Here is an 18,420-nt window from a genome sequence, read left to right on the forward strand (position 1 = left end):
GGTCAGCTCGTGTTTAATCTTGGCTGCAACCCTGTTAAACCTCTACCGAGCAGACTTGCCAAAGGCATTCCTAGATTCTAGATTGCACCCCAAGATCAGTAAGCAGAAAATAAATTGGTTGGGCTATGCTGACGATTTATTATTGCCTGATCAAACTCTAAATGGTCTGCATAAATGTATTATATTGTCTACATACGTATGCTATAGACAATGGCCTTAAAGTGGGTTGTAGGTCAACTGGTCGAATCTAAATGGTCGACAGGACAAATGGTCGACACCAAAATGATCGACAGGTCAAATGATCAATTTATTTTTTTTGGGGGGTCCCCCCAACCCCTTTTTTTTTGCTAAAAACCCCTTTTTTTCCCTAAACAAAAACCTAAAAAATATATATAACTAAAACAAAAAATTCGATCATTTGTCCTGTCGACCAAATTGTGTCGACCATTTGTCTGTCGACCATTTGACTAGACACCCTTAAAGTGAATATCAGCAAGTCTAAAATCATGATTTTAAGAGGGAAAACATCGAGAGTAGGGCATGGAAATATGATTCTCTGCCCCTTGAATGTGTAAAACAATACACATTATTGCTGTAACCATAGATGAAACCCTATATTGGAAGTGTCATTGGAATGAGACCAAAAACAAATGCATGAATATCATATGCATCGAGTACTTTTATTGGTCGCCAAGGAGGGATTTCGATCCAAACTATCTTGTTGTTATATACGGCTCTGATCGCCCCAATAGATGTTGATTGCCATTAGCACTCCCTGGCCCTTGGGTGCTTCTTCCTGGGATCGACATTTGGGGACCAAACACCATGAGTATTGTTGATTAAATCACCCTATCATGGCTTTAGGAGGTAGGCTGGGGTCAGTTTATTTAGCTTTAACTTCAAGAAGGGTGCAAGCCAAATTTACTGTATTGAAAGCCCAATTTACCTTTTTGGGATCCATTGGGGTATGTGCCAAATCTAGCAATATTGTCACTAGTTCTCTGGAGGGAAGCTTCCTTTGCATGACTAGTGGAAAGCAGAAGCTACCCAACTCTAACCCTGGGAGTGGCTGCCTGTGGGAGGACCATGTAGGGGAAGACAAGCTCTGGGGAAGCAAGAGAACACAAAAAAGCAGCATATTTTCCCGAAGTATCTGCATTTGACAAAGCACCTAATAAATACATGCGCACGCACAGCATGGTAATGAAAATGTTTTAATACATTGCCCATAGCACAGATTATTGAATTACATGGACAAGCTCCACCAGAAGAGCAGGATTCATGGACGCGCAGGGGGTGCTCATTGTCCCCCAGCAGGACAGGACCGGAAATCCAGTAATGTCCTTTGGATTACTTAATGTAACATTAGACCAACTGCATTACCCAGCACACACGACACGACACGATAGAGACCTGAAGCTCTGATATCGGAAAAGTGGTTTGTGCCTAACCTGAGAGAGCATGTTGCTGCTTTCGTCACAAATTGCCTAATTTTTCAGAAATTCGCTGTAGGGCAGTGTGTGGAGCAACACCCTGTCATAATGGACCCTTACAGCATTTGCATATCGACTATGTAGATATTCTCCAACTTTGTAACGGCTACAGATGTGTTAGTAGTCATGTGCTTTCTCTCGATGGATCGAAGCAGGTCCATAAACACATCTTAATGCCACATTTGCAGCAAAGTTCCTCATACGGTCTACCAGAGGTGGGGGGTCTGATAATGGACCACATTTTGTAAATTAAGTCTTTGAGCACAACACAATCCTACTGGGTATTAAGCATAAATTCTCTTCTGCTTATCACCCGCAGGCAAAAAGGCTTTGTGAATGCAATGGCCATCTCAAAGAATGGATTGCTAAGCTAAAAGTGACCCTGAAAAAAGGATGCCTCCATTGCCTACCCTTATCCATATTTGCATTATGCAATCAGCCCGCTCAGACCATCACCTGACTCCATACAAGCTGGTGATGGGACGCTGCATGCATGTACCTCTTGCTAGACCACTCAAGCGCGATATGCTTGGTACTGAAATGCATGAATACTTGACTGCTATGATGGCGAGTGTCGCTTTTATGTCTCAACAGCGTCGAACACGGCAAAGAGGTCGAAGAAGAATTAGGATGACAGCAAACAAATTGGTCCACAGACTTTACTAAAACCCCTGTACTGTATCCAGGTGACCAGATTCTAACATAAATGTTGTCAGGTGGTGGCACAAGCCACAGTTCGGTGGACTGTACCTCGTCGAGGAGGTCTCTCCCATTGCAATTAGAGTCCAAAGTGAGAAAGGCCTGGCTACATCTTGGTGACGTCAAACCATACAAAGGAGTGACCACCCCCCCTTGCAGCAACTGCCTGAATCTGTCGGTGAAGAAGAGACGACACAGGTGCAGACACGATCAGCTACAAGGAGCAGACAGCAACCAGCAGACTCAGACAGACAATATAACTGATCCTTTGCCATCAGCAAACAAAAGAATTAAATAAAAAACATTTCTCCTAAGGAGTTTACCTGCACAATTAAAAAGATAGCACTTTCACAAGGAGAGATATACAGATATTGAATGTGGCCCTTACAAACTTTACTATTTGCAATTTTCTCTTACATAGTAAATAACTATCCTGCTTTTCTAGCCAGAAACGTAACTCTTGCCACTCTATTAGGTAACCAAAAAACGTATTCTTGAAAGGGTTATTCATGCCATAATTGTGCAGTTTTTCTTCCAGACACTAACATTTTGGAAAGAATGTGAGATTAAGTGAAAAGAAGCAATTCAGCCTTTTTCATTTTGTTAGATATTCGCTTTGGCCTGCGGATCACCCAATGCACATGGTTACTTACAAAATGCAAATACGTTGCCAATAATGCTTGTAGCTACCTATTTTTCATTCTACAGCCTCTACTCATTATCCTCCTAGGCTTACACAAGCTGGTTCTCTACAATATATCCAAACCAGTGTACACAAATGTAACGCCTCTCACAATAGCAAATGAATAAGTAACTCAGGAATTTTCTACTGCTACTAAGCCGATGAAATGATTGTAAAGAAATGCAAAGGATGACTTCCAACACAAATGCACATATGACCGACTCTGCGCAGGTAACTAATAATATGTGGTACCACCACATGAGCAAGGCAAGGAGAGGGACATCTGATGAGAGCTGATATGTTTGCTCCCTCATTCCCTACACTATGGGCGCTTCCAGGGTTTTCGTAGCACAGAAGTACCCATAGAAAAGGCACATTGCCTGACGCCCCTTGCACTCTGTCTATCTAGAGGACAATTCCAAGGCCAGACTGCTTAACAAGTGTGGGTAAATAAAGCAAAATCCCAGCAAGAAGATAATTATATAGAAGATCGGAAGTCCATGGAAAAAACTGAAACAAAGCATAAGGCAATAAGGTATGAGCAACCTGAAACAAACAGAGCAGGGACTACAATATAGGAAAATAAAATGCTGCAGACTAATGACAAGAAAGGAAAGGAAATACCAAGATGTTGGGAACAAGGCCAATTGCAAATAAAGGGAACGTACTCGCACCTGAAGGGTGGAATGATAAATTAGTGGTGAGCAAGGCACTAGCAAAGCTGGAACAATGGGAAGAGGTTTTGGTAAATGCAAATAAAGTATGCCTTGATCAGTCGCCTAAAATTACAAAGCTACGCACATGGGTAGAAAATGAGGGGGGACCAGTACAGTTAATACCCCTGAGAAATGCCACCCTATGCTTACAAAATAATGGTACACAAGATATTGGGTGTTAACGCATCTATGATGTACCAGGCATGAAGACAGGAACAGCAGTATTGATGGAACACTATTGGGCTTGTGGTTCCAGAGCATTTATGAATTTGCCCACAAATTGGGGAGTTATGTTATATAGTGCTAATAAACATACGCACTGCGGTAGTACCCCAAAGCAATATACACATTATGGATTTCCCTAAAATGGATGCACATCTGAGAAAGAAAAGGTCCATCACGCTTACCCGCAAGAAAAGGGAACATTATTTCTCAGCAAAATCAGAGGATGCGTACTACGACATATCAGATGGGCATACATTGTTTAGCAAAACAGCAGTGATTATGTTCTACTATTTTCCTCCCTGGAATATAGACAGCTGCAAAAGCAAAATGGCTCCAAATTACAAGATGGGAGCTGTTGCAAACAATTTACACAACAGTGAAGGGCTTTAATCCCATAATGGAGTAGCTGAGGGCAATAAGACTCATGACCCTGCAAAACATGTCCGCGATCTGATAACGCCCATTGAGGGTGGCGTGTGCGCAATAATTGGAACGTCTTTCTGCATGTACGTATCTGCCCACAATGAGGAAAATGCGACCCGTACAGAGGCCATAACCTTGTTAACAGATCTATACACTAAAATGGTAGAGGAGGTGGAAGAAATCCTAAATGATGACTGGCTCTCTTATCTACTCTCCTAGATCCCCCCTAACTGGCTAATGCATTCAAAATACTAAAAGCCATACTAATATTAGGGCTACTGGCATGCTGCACCCTAAGAATAGCCAAAAGCAAATGTAAAAAGACTGCTAAAAAGGCAGTAGGAATGAAAATAGTGATAAACCTGGACATTTAAATCCATTAATGCACACAAACTGATCTACTGCATAATGACGTAGGACAAAGCCTATCTTCCATCCAGGGTCAAAATGTTGTGATCCCCGAAACCCTCGTACATACGTGGGGCATGGGTATTCTGCCAACCAGATGGGGAGTGCTGCTACATGACCTGGAATGTGGATGAGCATATATACATTTCAGGTGACCAGAGGGGGTGACCAAGATATGGACCCCCAACGTACTTTACTGTGGGAGGGCCCTAAAAGAGATGTGGTTGAGGATTCGATCAGAGGGGGGAATGTCAAGAGGCAGATGAATACGAGCATTCATGACGTCTGCCCTTCTCTCGCTACTTTACTGCAAACATGAGAAATATTATGCACCAAGGCAACCATACCGACCCTATCTTGGAACAATACAAGAAGAAATAAACGGACAAACCAATTAAGAAATGGACCTTATATAACTGAAGATGGTGAGAGTAAGTGACCTCACTGCCAAACTGACACACAAGAGTACAATAGACATGAAGCAGATATGCACTCACCATGAAGAAACCACAAACACTAGGTCAAATGTGCATTTAGATATGAAGAATATTCCTTGCAGCATATAGACATGAAGAATATAACAATCAATGTATACGCTGAAAGACAAGACGAACGATATACACATATAGCTTGCTAAACGTAGAAATGCAACAGTAATGAGTGGTCATCTTGAATAAAATGGACGGCGAAGCCACATTAGAGTGAATGGGAAGTGTGAGAAACCGGAGGGTATTCTCCCAAGCGGACCCCGAGAACCCTTTATTCAGGTGACTATGGAAGGACCTGCATGCTCAGATCCCAACCCTGAGGGCGAAAGAGCGAGAAGGGATCACCTGGATGGGGGAACCCGGGGTTGTGCTCGGGGGAATTAACCCAGGTGAGATGTGGTGTTATCCCAGGGATGAAGGCTAGTAGGACGAGGTCCCTGAGACCTTGTTAGGTTATCTCACATGTATCTCCCTTCCCCCCAAAGAATCACCCTCACCCAAATTCGATGACCTCTCTGTACAGAATCAGTCCCCTAAGATATAAAACCCGGTGGCACCCAAAAACAATCTCTCCCAGACTACCTATTTTCCTGGTCCCTGCGCGAATACTCCCAACCATTCTTCTCCACGCCCCTATGATTATTCTTTCCCAAACACCCAATCTATCTGGAAAAACCCATACCAATCCCGTCCCTCTGATAGTCATTTTCCAAACTCTCAAACGGCATTGACAAAACACTACCATTCCCACAATTCCCTATGGTCCTTTTACAATAATAATCCTGGTCAGTCGCGTCTGTTTCACAAACCCTGTCCATCTCATCCTTCTTAACCAACCAACCCCCGTCTTATAATACCTTTTTCCCCATCTTACCATGTGGGATACCCAGATACTCTAACCCCTCCCTTTTCCGACACGAGCACTTTTACACATCACGAAAAGGCAACCGACTAAGTCCAAAGCTGTTTACCTGGCATGTCCCAACCCAAGGGCCAGGCAGAGTCAGACAATTAATCCGAATTACACACACCTGACGGCCCTTTTCTTTCCCTACAGGGATAAAAGGTGGAGCACGAAAGTACACTACTAGCAATATAGACCGCACGACGTGAGGGCTAATTCAGCACTGCAGTTCAAGAGGAAGAGAAAGACGGCGCATACCGAGATGGTGACAAGGAGAGAAGCGGCCTTGCCCTTTCCGACCGATGCCCGTGAACCCTCGGCAGAAGGAATGGTAATATCGAGAACAGTAGCCAGCGTGTGTTGCAGCAGATGACAATGGTACGTGAGACCCTCCTCTGCTGATAACCAAGCCGGGGAGAGATGCTTGTTTAGTTTTAGTTTATCACTTATATAGCGCACCTAACCCAAGGGTATCTGGGCGCTTACCAACCTCTGTGGTACCAACCTTGACTCCAAAGAGAAGGAATGACAAAGCAGTTCATCACAGCCGGTGAGTCGAGCAGTGAAACGATAAAGAAGCCGAACTGTGTTGAATGAAAGTCACCAAGTGGAATATTGAAAGAAAGGTCAAAGAACTGTAAAATTGTTAAGGGAAGACCAGTTGCAGAGGAGACCGGCACCGTGTTGACTTGAGAAACTCTGCTTTATCCCATGTTGATTGAAACTACTGATACCAGAAGGCTGTAGGAAAGCCGCCAAGGCAGGTCAAACTTGTCAAACACGAGGTCTAGCAAAATCCCTGTACAGTCGAAACCCTTTGACAGACGAACTGTTAAGAAAGCAAAGGAAGTGAATCCTGCATCAAGAAGAGAAAACCTTAGAAAAGTAAAGCGGAGTGAATCCCGCTAAAGTAAAAGGTGGCAGGAGTGAACCCAAAGGAGGGAGGCCGATAAAGAGGAGCGAAGTCTAAAGTCCCAAGAAACAGTGTGTTGACAAAAGTGAACCCGGCGGAGGGAGGCTGAGAAACTAGAGGGGTCTTCACCCGGAAGAGGTTGAGAAGAACTTTCATTTGTTATTTTACCGATCCTCAAAGGCAAGTGAAGTCCAAAGGCTCGGAATACAGTGAGTTGACAGGAGTGAACCCGGCAGAGGGTTGTCCACGGTGAACTGTTTAGTAAAAGTTGGCTTCAGTGAACCCGGCAGAGGGATGCCGACAGAAAGGGACGAAGCCTGAAGAATTGTTTAAAAAGACATCAAGATTCATGAATGCAAGAAAAGCCATAGTGAACCCAAAGGAGGGAGAATGACGTATGAAGGGGTCTGAGCCCCAAAGTGGAAGACCCAGGGGTGGAAAGTTATCACCCAAAGTCCAATGCGAAAGGAACTGTTTATTTGTTTTGTTGAATACGATTCCCGAGGGGCTTTCACCCAGGAGTGAAGCCATCACTCAAAATATATGTAGAACAGACCTGTTTGTTTGTTGAATACACCAGACCTTCGAAGGCAAGAGATTTTTATTGAAAGAGACTTAACCATTGAAGAACCTGATGGCTAGTACGGAACTGACGGCTCGTGCTGGGATGGCTCGAGTGTGTGCTGCGCTCAGGAGACCAGCCTTATCCCATGCTCAAAACGTGGGGAAGGGAGACCCCTGGCAATCACATACTGACATATTATTTGCGAATACTTCTTTCTTTTGAAAACCCTTACCCCACACATTTTTTGTAATTAGCGTAAGAATTGGCAATCGTTTTTTCTTAGTATAGGCCATTTATTTTGACAAGATGCCACAAGGACGGCCTTATTTTCATTTGATAGTCGAAGCTTGCTACCATCTTAGATTTAGGTTTAGATTACGCATTTTTCCAACCTGCATACAGTTTAATAAACACCCTTGAACTGTGATCACTTGTGTCGGTCTTTACTGTTGCCACCATGAGTTCCTTAGAGAAGCCTCGAAGCAGCAGGGACATTCAACTTGCTGATGTAGCTGAAATACAGATCTGTGCAGGCCAGACAGTGGCTGCATGGCCCACTTCCAAGATTACTGTGAAAAAAGGGAGGTTGGGATAGCTCTGGAGAGAACAGTAGATAATAACTCCCAAGCATAAGACATATTTCTCTTAGATTAAATAGAGAACCAATAGCCTTTGAAAGTCAGATGCCTATAAATTAGAAGCTTAATACTGTACAAGGAATAGCTCGACCAAGTCCCCGATGGCCAGAAAGGGTAACAGCACCCGTATTAATAAAAGCTAAAATCACGGTAATAGCAGGAATAAATATGTCAAACGTGATCTCCTCACACGTGACCTATAATTGGGAGACCGTGCCCATTCATTAACTCCAGGCACAGGCAGGCACCTGCTCGACTCCCCACAAAATCCTAAAACAGAAAAGCCAGACAAGGCCAAGTTCAAAGCTAGATGCCCTGGCCTGTGGCCTAGGAAATAAGGGATGGTTTCTTTATTTAATTGGAAGACGCAGTTCCTACGTGACACTCCCCCTACCACTATTTTTGCTCATGTACTGATGACCTGGCAAGTACTCAAAGTTGGTAAGGCCAAAATGCCAACCAATCACAGCTCTCAAAACGATGCCGCCCTGTAACTGTTGTATTAGCCAATTACGTGTTGCTAAGATGATGTCTTTCTTAAAGGTATCATTTTAGAGATGGTCCAAGGTGAGGCCATGCGATAGTTATATTAAATGAAAAGACTAAAGCCCTCATTACGACCTCGGCGGTAGCCATGCCGCTATTGGCGGCATGGCTGCCGCCAAAATCGCGTCCGGGTCCACGGAATGAGGAATTACCGGGCCATTCCGAGTTCGGAAGTCCTGGTAATTACTCCCTCCAAGGACCCGGACCCGGTCCTTCCCCATTCCCATTTCAGCCCCCATAGGGCTGAATGGGAATGGGAGAGGGAGCAAACAACGGGCCATTACGAGTTGGCCCGTTGTTTGCTCCCTCTTCCCCTCGCGGGACCCGGTAAGCACGCCTGGTTTGACCAGGCGTTACTTACCGGGTCCCGCGAGGGGACCTCGTAATGAGGCGGTACGGGGTTAACGGCGCCGGCACCTTTTACGGCGCTGTGAACCCCGTACCGCCAGGGTCGTAATGAGGCCCTAACTCATTTATCCAAACTATATGTAGACAATTTCCCTAATTATTCCCTCAACCATGTAGGTTTTTGCAACTAAGATTGTGATGTGCCTTCAATTATGATGCGTTATTCGGTTATAACCTGATGTTTTGTATTGGAATTGCGAAAGAGCTTTTGAGACTTGTTCACTTATTGCTGTGCCTGCTTTATGTGGATTGTTAATAAAGCAGAGTTTGCCATTTACTTTGACTATTTCCGTCATTGGGCGTAGGATTTCCAGTCCTGTATGTTCCGCTTGCACTAAAGTCTTTTGATGGCCCATTGCGCTAGAGACTTTTGATGGCCCATTACGATTTCATCCACCAACCACCAAATATTATCCATCCACCAAACTCCAGCCATCTATCCACCAAACCCTATAGACCCAGGTCTGATTTTTCCTGGGGGACACAGTTTAGAAAAAATACTTTTCTGGAGCTAAAAGCACGCTTTTTGAGGTAAGTTGCATACTGAGTGGCGATGTGGCATGTGTGACTGAAACAGCCTATTTTACTTTCCCATTTCTGTTAGAAGTTATTTATGCTTGTATAAATCCACAATAACATTGATGGTGTTTGCTCAATGTGCTTGGGAATAGTAGAGCGCATTGAATTTAAAATAGTGACACCTCAAACTAAATATTTGTATGAGAAAATACGAGCCGTTTACACTAGAACATAAAATGCACTGTTTTGTTATATTTATTAAATGAAAATAAGCCTACTAGGCGCAGGGACGTCATTTGACCAAAATGCCAGGGGTAGCAGTAGTGACATCCCACGACCCTTGACCTCCCTGATGACACATGAAGTGATATCATTTGACCCCGCCCCAAGTGACATCACAGGAAGCGGTGTAATGTAATTTGATCCCGCCCCTAAATGACACCACAGGAAGGCACACAGCCTTTCACCCCTTGACATCACAGGAAGTGGCATCACATAGCATTGTCCTGCCTAATGTCACTGTATACAACCAAGACAAAGTTGGAGACTAAAATGCACAATAGGAAACATCCCTCCCTAATTCACCAGGGATTGGGGGATACTTGCTAGACACATTCCTATGAATAAACGAGAGGTTGCACCCCCCCAGTTGTCACCCAGCCAAGGGAAGGGGCGAGGCTGTCACGCCCACCCACAGCAAAGGTGAGGGGGGGCCTCTGCATACAATATGCAGCCGCAGAAAAGGTACAAGGAATCACCCTGGTGCCCTCGCCAATACTGTAGAGCCAGGGGGCGTGGACTGCACGCGAACGATGCGGACTTGAGCTCGGTGAGCTCCCGCAGGCGCCGAATAAATCCTACGTTAATATCCTGATTCTAGGGATTACAAGCCAACCAAGCACCTCGACCGAATCTATCAGGCGGAGGCCTCTGGCTGACTAAGTTTACCACGTCCACCTGGCCATGCGACCGAGAAAATACGGAAGAACGCCGAGGGCCGGTATCCCTGAAGGCATACGCCTAAAATGGCCACCAACGCCTGAGTGCAACGTCCATCTAGTTGCCTAAAACGGCCGTGACAACTTTGTGCCGTGGAACACAGAGGAAGCAAAAGAGGCAACTCCTGGCGGCCTCCCTCGAAGCACAAAACAAGGGACAGGAGGCTGAGACCGCCGGATCTGCGGATATCCACCTACTGGAGACCTGCAGAGAATCAGAAGGCGTACCGATACGAACACCCTGCCGGAATTGTGCAAGCCAGGGGGGTGCGCGGTGCCCGAGAGGCAGGGAGGAAAAGAGCAAGGTCCCTGCCGGGAGAGCACTCCAGCAGTACCGGCAACGCACACCTCCCAGTCAATTCCTGGGAGCACACGCCGCAAGCGGACGAACTAGCTTCTGGGCTCCCGTGGCAGCCACAGCTGCACTCTGACTCCATGGCAGCGGCTCCATGCGGAGAAAACTGTGCGAAGAGAAGATCATCCTGGCGGGCCCAGCACCCGCGAGGTAGAAGAAGGCGGGACTGGATCCGCTAACGAAGCCTCAATACACAGCAAGTAAGTGCCCCCCTCTCCCCTCCTGCTGAACTATCCTAATCGGCCACCGGACCCGGTGGTGGCGTCCCTGGTGCCTGGCCCCTGGGGAGACGCGGAAAGAGAGACAGAGACGGAGGGGCGGACCTCCCCCTCCTAGGGAGGCGCATGGGGGCACTAAATCTCCGGGCATACTAGGAGGGAAAAGAAGACCAACAAAGGGCACGGGGCCCCAGCTGAAAAGCCCTTTGGGGAATTATCACCCATTAAATAACCGGCCCGCCGCAGGTGAAGGGCCCCCCCAGCTGAAAACGTTTTGGGGAGCTATCAACCGCTCAATCGGCCCGCCACAGAAAAGGGCCCCAATATTGCGATCCTTTGGGCGAATCCGCGAGGTGCCGCCATCAGGACACACAACACCACTCCGTAGAAACAGCGGCGTCATACCCCAACGGACCTCCCGAGGGGAAGGGGGGGAAAAATTGCCGGACCCTGCCACCCTCGGCCCAGGATAATTGACATTAAAGGCGTGCCAGCCTTGGCCCACAGGCAACGCCATACTGGTCCTGCCACCAAAGCACAAGCTCCACAACCTCCGTAAAAATGGGCAAAGACAGGCAAAAGAAAACGTCCACACAAAGTAGCATGGACCAATTTGCGGTCGCTACCACCCCAGCACCGACAGACCAAACAACACGATCAAACTCCCCCACGGGCAAAGATGCTCTTTCACTTCGAGACGTGATGGCCGCCATCACCAGCTCCCGCTCCTCTATGGAGATAAAAATGGATAGCATTGCGGCGGATGTCTCCTTCTTGCGCCACGATTTACAAAAGCCGACTTCTAGAACCGGGGAAGAGGAACACCGTATCGCCGAAGCAGAGGACAACATCAATGGGATCAACCGGCAGCCGTCACAAGCCTTAAACCGCCTGAAAACCCTAGAATCTAGGGTAGATGAGGGAGAGGGAAGGTCTTGCCGCAACAATGTGCGCATTCTCGGACTGCCGGAGGGAGAAGAGGGACACTGCATGGAACTATTCCTAGAACAATGGCTCGTGGACATCGTCGCACCCCATTCCTTCTCAAAAATGTTCTCAGTGGAAAGAGCCGACAGGATGCCCTCGGGCAAACTGATCCCAGGTGCGCCACCCCAAACGGTAATCGCTAGATTACTTAATTACCGCCACAGGGATGCTCTCCTGCAGATGTCACGCTCACAGGGGACGATCACCCATATGGCTCTCGAATTGCATTTTTCCCTGATTATACCCGAGAAGTGCAGCGGGCACGGCAATCGTTTGAGCCACTCAAAAAACAGTTGGCTCACATGAACGTGAAATACGGCACGCTCTTCCCAGCACAACTCAAGATTTACCATGAAGGAACCACAGTACACTTCACTGACCCACAAGAGGCCTGGAAATGGGCAGAGACCCACATTGAGGGCGACTGGACCACAGGACCAATGAGACAGAGAGGAAGACCCCGACCTAGACCAAGGCGGGCCTCCCCGAGGAGGGATCCGGAACTGGCGGGACAGGATGCCTCGGAACAGGAAGCGGAGCAGAATGAACGATGAGCAGGCTACAATCCTTCACTAGAAAGAGACGGCCGCTTTTAGGCCTCTGGCTCCACCACACGATGTAATCCACTATGAATGACTTTAACAATCGGCGCAGGAGAAGGGACTCCGGGAAGGGCTGCCCCCCTGGTAGAATCCCCCCTCTTCTTGAGTTCTAATCAAGTGTTGGGATTTCGAGCTGACACCCTAGGTTTTGAGTGTCAGCAATGTTTGGGCGACAGGTACTTCGTGTTGAGGTGGAGTATAAGGAGGGTGAGGAAGGGGAGAGTTTGCAAGCATTTTTGCTGTTTCAGGGCTATCACATGTTCACACGACGATCTAATCACTACCCCCCACATGGACCACCTCGTATCATTCCACATAAGAACCTCACTCCCACTGCACATACTAAAGGAATACCGCCCCTTTTTGGTCACAATACCCTGAAAACCTCCAACACGCGCTGTAAATGACATCTACACAAGCCCAAGCACCACCCGTACAAGGTTCCAGGTCTCTTAAACTGCTCACCTGGAATGTGAATGGAATGGGATTCGGGATCAAAAGGCGCCTCATCATGCAATTTTTGAATAGACATTCCCCTGACATGGCTCTGATAACTGAGGCACATCTGGCGGGGTCAAAATGTGCCTTTTTCCAAAGAACCAATTATCGTCCTGCGTTCCATGCGCGGTACACAATGGGATCCAGAGGCACCCTTATCCTGATACACAAACATATCCCGTTCATCCCGCAAAATGTAGAACAGGACCCCAGGTGTCGATACGTGTTAGTCTTGGGAAAGCTTTGGGGTGAGAAGCTGGCTATTGCTTCGATCTATTCTCCACTTGGGCTGGGGCAGGAATTGCTAGACGAGCTCACCACTGTTATAGGGAAACATCAACCTGACATGTACATTCTAGGGGGAGACTTCAACCATGCCACGTGCAACAACATAGACGGCACCCACCTTAGGAATCGGAATCCAGACACCCCCACAAGGCTGGCTAACTTCACATCTGCTTTAGGGCTCCGGGATGTGTAGCGGGAGTTATACCCTGGAACTAGAGAATACTTGTTCCATTCGGGAGCCCACGGCTCCATGTCCAGGTTGGATTACTTCTTCCTCCCAAATACCGACCTGCACAGGGCAATGTCCTCAGAGATGCTTCCCCCGAGGCATCTCGGACCATTCACCATTGACAAAGGAACTACGTATGCAAAGTGCCCTCCCCCCTAGAACATGGAGACTGAACAACTATTACCTTGGGTTCCCCGAATTGATCGATCGCCTTACTGAAGTGTCTAACGAATACTTTGAAATCAATGAAGACACAATAGACAGCCCTGTGACAATATGGGAAGCCTATAAAACGGTGCTGAGGGGAGGGATAGTCTCCTGGAAGGCACATAAAAGGAAAGAACGGCTCCAGAAGAGGCCGAAAGGGAAGTGAACAGTTGGGAAAATAAACATATTCTCAATCCCACCCCCGAGACTCACGAGTCCCTTAAACGCGCTCAAGAGCGCCTTCGGAATAGGGTGATGGATAACTCTAAGCAGGCCCATTGGCACTCTAGAGCAAGAATATATGAATTTGGCGACAAAGCGGGCAAAATGCTCGCCTGGCTTGAGAAAAGAGATGAGGGACAACGCCATGTCCGGGAAATAGTCACTTCACATAACAAACGGTGTCAGTCAGACGCTGAGAAAGCGGAGGCCTTCGCAGAGTTTTATGCGGACCTATACTGAGCCCCAACTCTTCCGCTTGACCGCTCCCTTTTAGATAATATTACACTGCCAGTTCTCTCAATGCAACAGAAGGAACAATTGGATTCCGCTCTATCAAATGCGGAAATCACAGAAGCCATAACACAATTACAAACAAGGAAAAAACCGGGTCCTAACGGATTCCCAGTTGAAACCTGGCAAAAACTAGATGGAGACAAAATAGCGCACCCCTTCATAGAATGTTCCTCCGTGCCCGAGAGAAGGGGACCCTTCCTCCAGACTTATGTAGGGCAACCATCGTAGTCATCCCCAAACCTGATAAACCCCCTGAAAAATGCACTTCCTACAGACCCATATCACTAATTAACAGTAAAGCCAAAGTTCTCGCTAAGCTCCTAGCTAATCGATTACAATCAGTCGCACCCACCCTGGTCCACCCGGACCAATGCGGCTTTATGCCACACAAGTCGACCCGGAAGAATCTGCGACGTCTCCATCTGGCACTAGAACGAGCTCCTATTATAGACGGACGACTAGCTCTATTGGCAATAGATTTTGAGAAGGCGTTTGACTCGATGCGGTGGGACAGCCTTTGGGAAATCATGCGACGTATGGTTTTTGGGGAGGCCTTTTTGGGATGGGTACGATTGCTCTACACCAATACCCAGGCAGAAGTTAAAGTAAACGGATGGTCCTCTCGATCCTTCCCTCTCGGTAGGGGCACGCGACAAGGATGCCCACTTTCTCCCCTTCTCTTCGCCCTTGCGATCGAGCCGCTCGCTCTGTGGCTTTGCCAGAATGCAGCCTGGATAGGGTTCAGATGGCCGGAGGGATACGACGACCGGACATCTCTATACGCAGACGATCTCCTGATATATCTGGGGGATCCAACCTGGTCCTGCCCCATAGTGACACAGATGCTCGTCCACTTTGGTGAGTTTAGTGGACTAAGAATCAACTGGGGGAAATCAGTTTTCTTTCCGGTAAAGGGTGGGGCGCAGGCCATCACCCAGGACTGCCCGCACCAAGTGGAACGGCAGGGCTTCCGATATCTGGGAATCTGGATATCCGAGGATGTGACGGTGTACATAAAAACACAATCTCCAACCGATTACGTACCGATTTATCAACGATGTTCAACACTGGAAACTCCTCCCCCTGACTCTTATGGGCAGAGCCGCACTCTTTAAAATGATGACCCTCCCAAGATTTCTTTACATCCTGCAAAATGCCCCGTTCAAGATCCCAAACTAGGAGTTCGACCAAGTAGAGATCCTCCTCAGAGAACTCATATGGGGTGGAGGCCAACCACGCATTGCGCTAACTACACTCCAAAGGTCGATCTGGGAAGGCGGGATAGGAGAGCCCCGCCTCCAAACCTATTACTGGGCCTCACAATTAGCAGTGGTTAATGACCTACTCCATGGGGACCGAGAGCTGCCCCACATACGGGCCGAGATAGCTACCATTCACAACGTAGACCCACTTAGTCTCCTATATCAGCCCCCTCTGGAAACAAGCACACAATTTTGTAGGGTGGAAAAACAAAATTACTGCTGCGCAACCCCTATGGCAAAATAGCAATTTGACCGAAATCGAGAAATTTGAGCCATGGCCCAAATGGGTAAGGGCGGGAATCCTGAAGGTTGGGGATATTCTCGCAGATGGGAAACTGGCCTCATTTGACACTCTGCAATTACAATTCCAGATCCCGGGTACAGAGCGATATCACTATATGCAGCTGACCCATGCCCTGAAAACCCACATACCAGCAGACGCTACTGTACCGGAGTACACTCCTATAGAGTGCAACATTTTGCCAGCATATATCCCCACTAAATGCACTTCCATCCTATATAACGCTATATCATCCTTTGCCACCCCCGAATTGAACAGTCTAAAAGCGAAATGGGAAGTAGATGTGGGGGAAATAGACCCAGAGGACTGGATACAGGTGCTTATGCACCCCCAGAGATAGCTATCTCCTCCAGGTTTCGCCTAGTACAGCTGAAAATATTGCACCGAGTATACTACCCTAGGACACGCTTATATGGTTGGAAACGAGCCCCAAATCCAAACTGTCTTCGATGTGGAGAGAAAGAGGGAACCATCATACACATCCTATGGGCATGCCCCCGGATACAAACCTTTTGGACTGCATGCTGTAACGAACTTGCTAGAGTCCTGGCCCGAACCATACCACTGGACCCAAGAGCCTTGCTCCTAGGCATACCTAACAAAACAGATGTTAATAAATGGGAGAGACCGCTCGTACACACGGCAACAGGGCTGATCAAGCGCAACATAGCGCAGAAATGGGGAGCCCCAGACTCCCCGACGATGGACCAATGGATAGCGGATATGGACACATGCGCCATGGTGGAGCGTAGGATCTACAATGCAAGGTGCTGCCCCAACAGAGCCTCGAAAATATGGGAAAGGTGGGAAGAAGGGGTGACCTAAGACTCCCTGTCACAAGTGGTACGAGTATTAACAATACACAAACATACTCAGGTAAAAAGCTTTCTCGTCATTGACAACATATGTAATACCCTTTGATTATGAACATGATAGTCCCTATGTCGGTTTTGTTTTTGTGATTGTTATCTAAAAACAATAAAAAATACTGTAGAGCCAGGCTTCAGTGTGAGTGGCCCACCGTGCAAAATCATCTAACGGTTTACAACATGGGCAGAGATCAGAACAAACCCCACATGTGTCCTTGCAGTGTCTTGCTGTATTTCTTTGTGGCTAGAATTAATGTGATGTACTTTTAAAGTGTGATTAGGCCTGTTTTAATGGGGTATGATGAAATGTGCGTTCAGTTGTTTCAATGGAGACGCTTCTCTAGACAAACTCTTCAAGGAAGCTGGATGTCAATATGAATAAACTCTGATTTTCCCCTCGGTCACTGCTCATAGATAAGCATACCAGTGCACACAGTTTAAACAAACGGTCGGATGGGACTGGGAATTACAATAGTAAAACAAAAAATAAGAAAAAAGCTGATAAAAAACTGTTCAACGTTTTTATATTACATTTTCCAACAGCCAGTCTGAAAAGTCTGCTTGGAGGGTTCCAATCAACGTGGCACTTATTAAAGGTAACACGAGTGCTGCTAAAAACAGTTCTTTAAAGCCCTTGAAAATAAATAGGAAAATCAAGACAATGGCAAATGCTTTTACTAGATGCAAGGCACGGATAGCGCCTAGTTTGTGCTAATCCTTACTAACTACACAGAGCTTTGTCTGAAATGCAAAAAAGGCTTCACAATGCACTCCTACTTATAGCACGTATGTTTTACTCCGTCTTAAATGCTCCTAAAAAAAGACCAGATGGAAATGCTTTCACTTGACTCAAAAGTCAAATCAGTCCATCTATAGTGCCTGACGATAAGGGACAATTGGGCCTCATCACAAGGTTGGCGGTATCCCAGCAGTAATTGCGCAGGGATACCGGCAACGCAAATCGCGTTACCGCTACTCGCTGGACCAAGAGTCGCGAGCGGTAAGGCAGTAAATCCCCATTCCCTACTGGGTCCATTGAACCCAATGGGTTTTGGGTGGTGCAATTAGGGCTGCGCTGTTAGCGCCGAAAACTGGCAGAAAGGGGAAATGTTTACCTCCAACAAAATGCTGGAGGTAAAAGTCCCACTTTCCGCCCAACTCATGATTGGGCCAACCATTCAATGTGGCCGTAATAGCGGTACCACCGCATTTAAGGGCTACCACCCAACTTGCGATGAAGCCTGATCTTGGCTCACACACTCTACCCGAACCTTACCTGCAGTGGTTCACGTGCACACCTCCTGCTCTTCAGTGTTCAACTAGGTTTCCTGACTTTGAGACTGCATTTCACGTTCAGGCCTTGCATTCAATCCTTTACCACGGGCTGCTGCTATAAGAACAGGGGAGTCCGAGCCCCTTCCTCCCCACACCCTTCCACAAACATGCCACCGTAAGCGCATAGA

At 47.1% G+C, this 18,420-nt stretch overlaps 1 protein-coding gene across 2 annotated transcripts in view; it reads right to left on the reverse strand.

Moving 5' to 3' along the window:
- Positions 1 to 18,420, reverse strand: part of IFNAR1 (interferon alpha and beta receptor subunit 1) — a 342,571-nt gene that overhangs the window by 184,231 nt on the left and 139,920 nt on the right. The window lies entirely within an intron of this gene.

This window comes from Ambystoma mexicanum, chromosome 7p (genome assembly GCF_040938575.1).
Source record: "Ambystoma mexicanum isolate Mex_15411 chromosome 7p, UKY_AmexF1_1, whole genome shotgun sequence".
NCBI lineage: Eukaryota > Metazoa > Chordata > Amphibia > Caudata > Ambystomatidae > Ambystoma > Ambystoma mexicanum.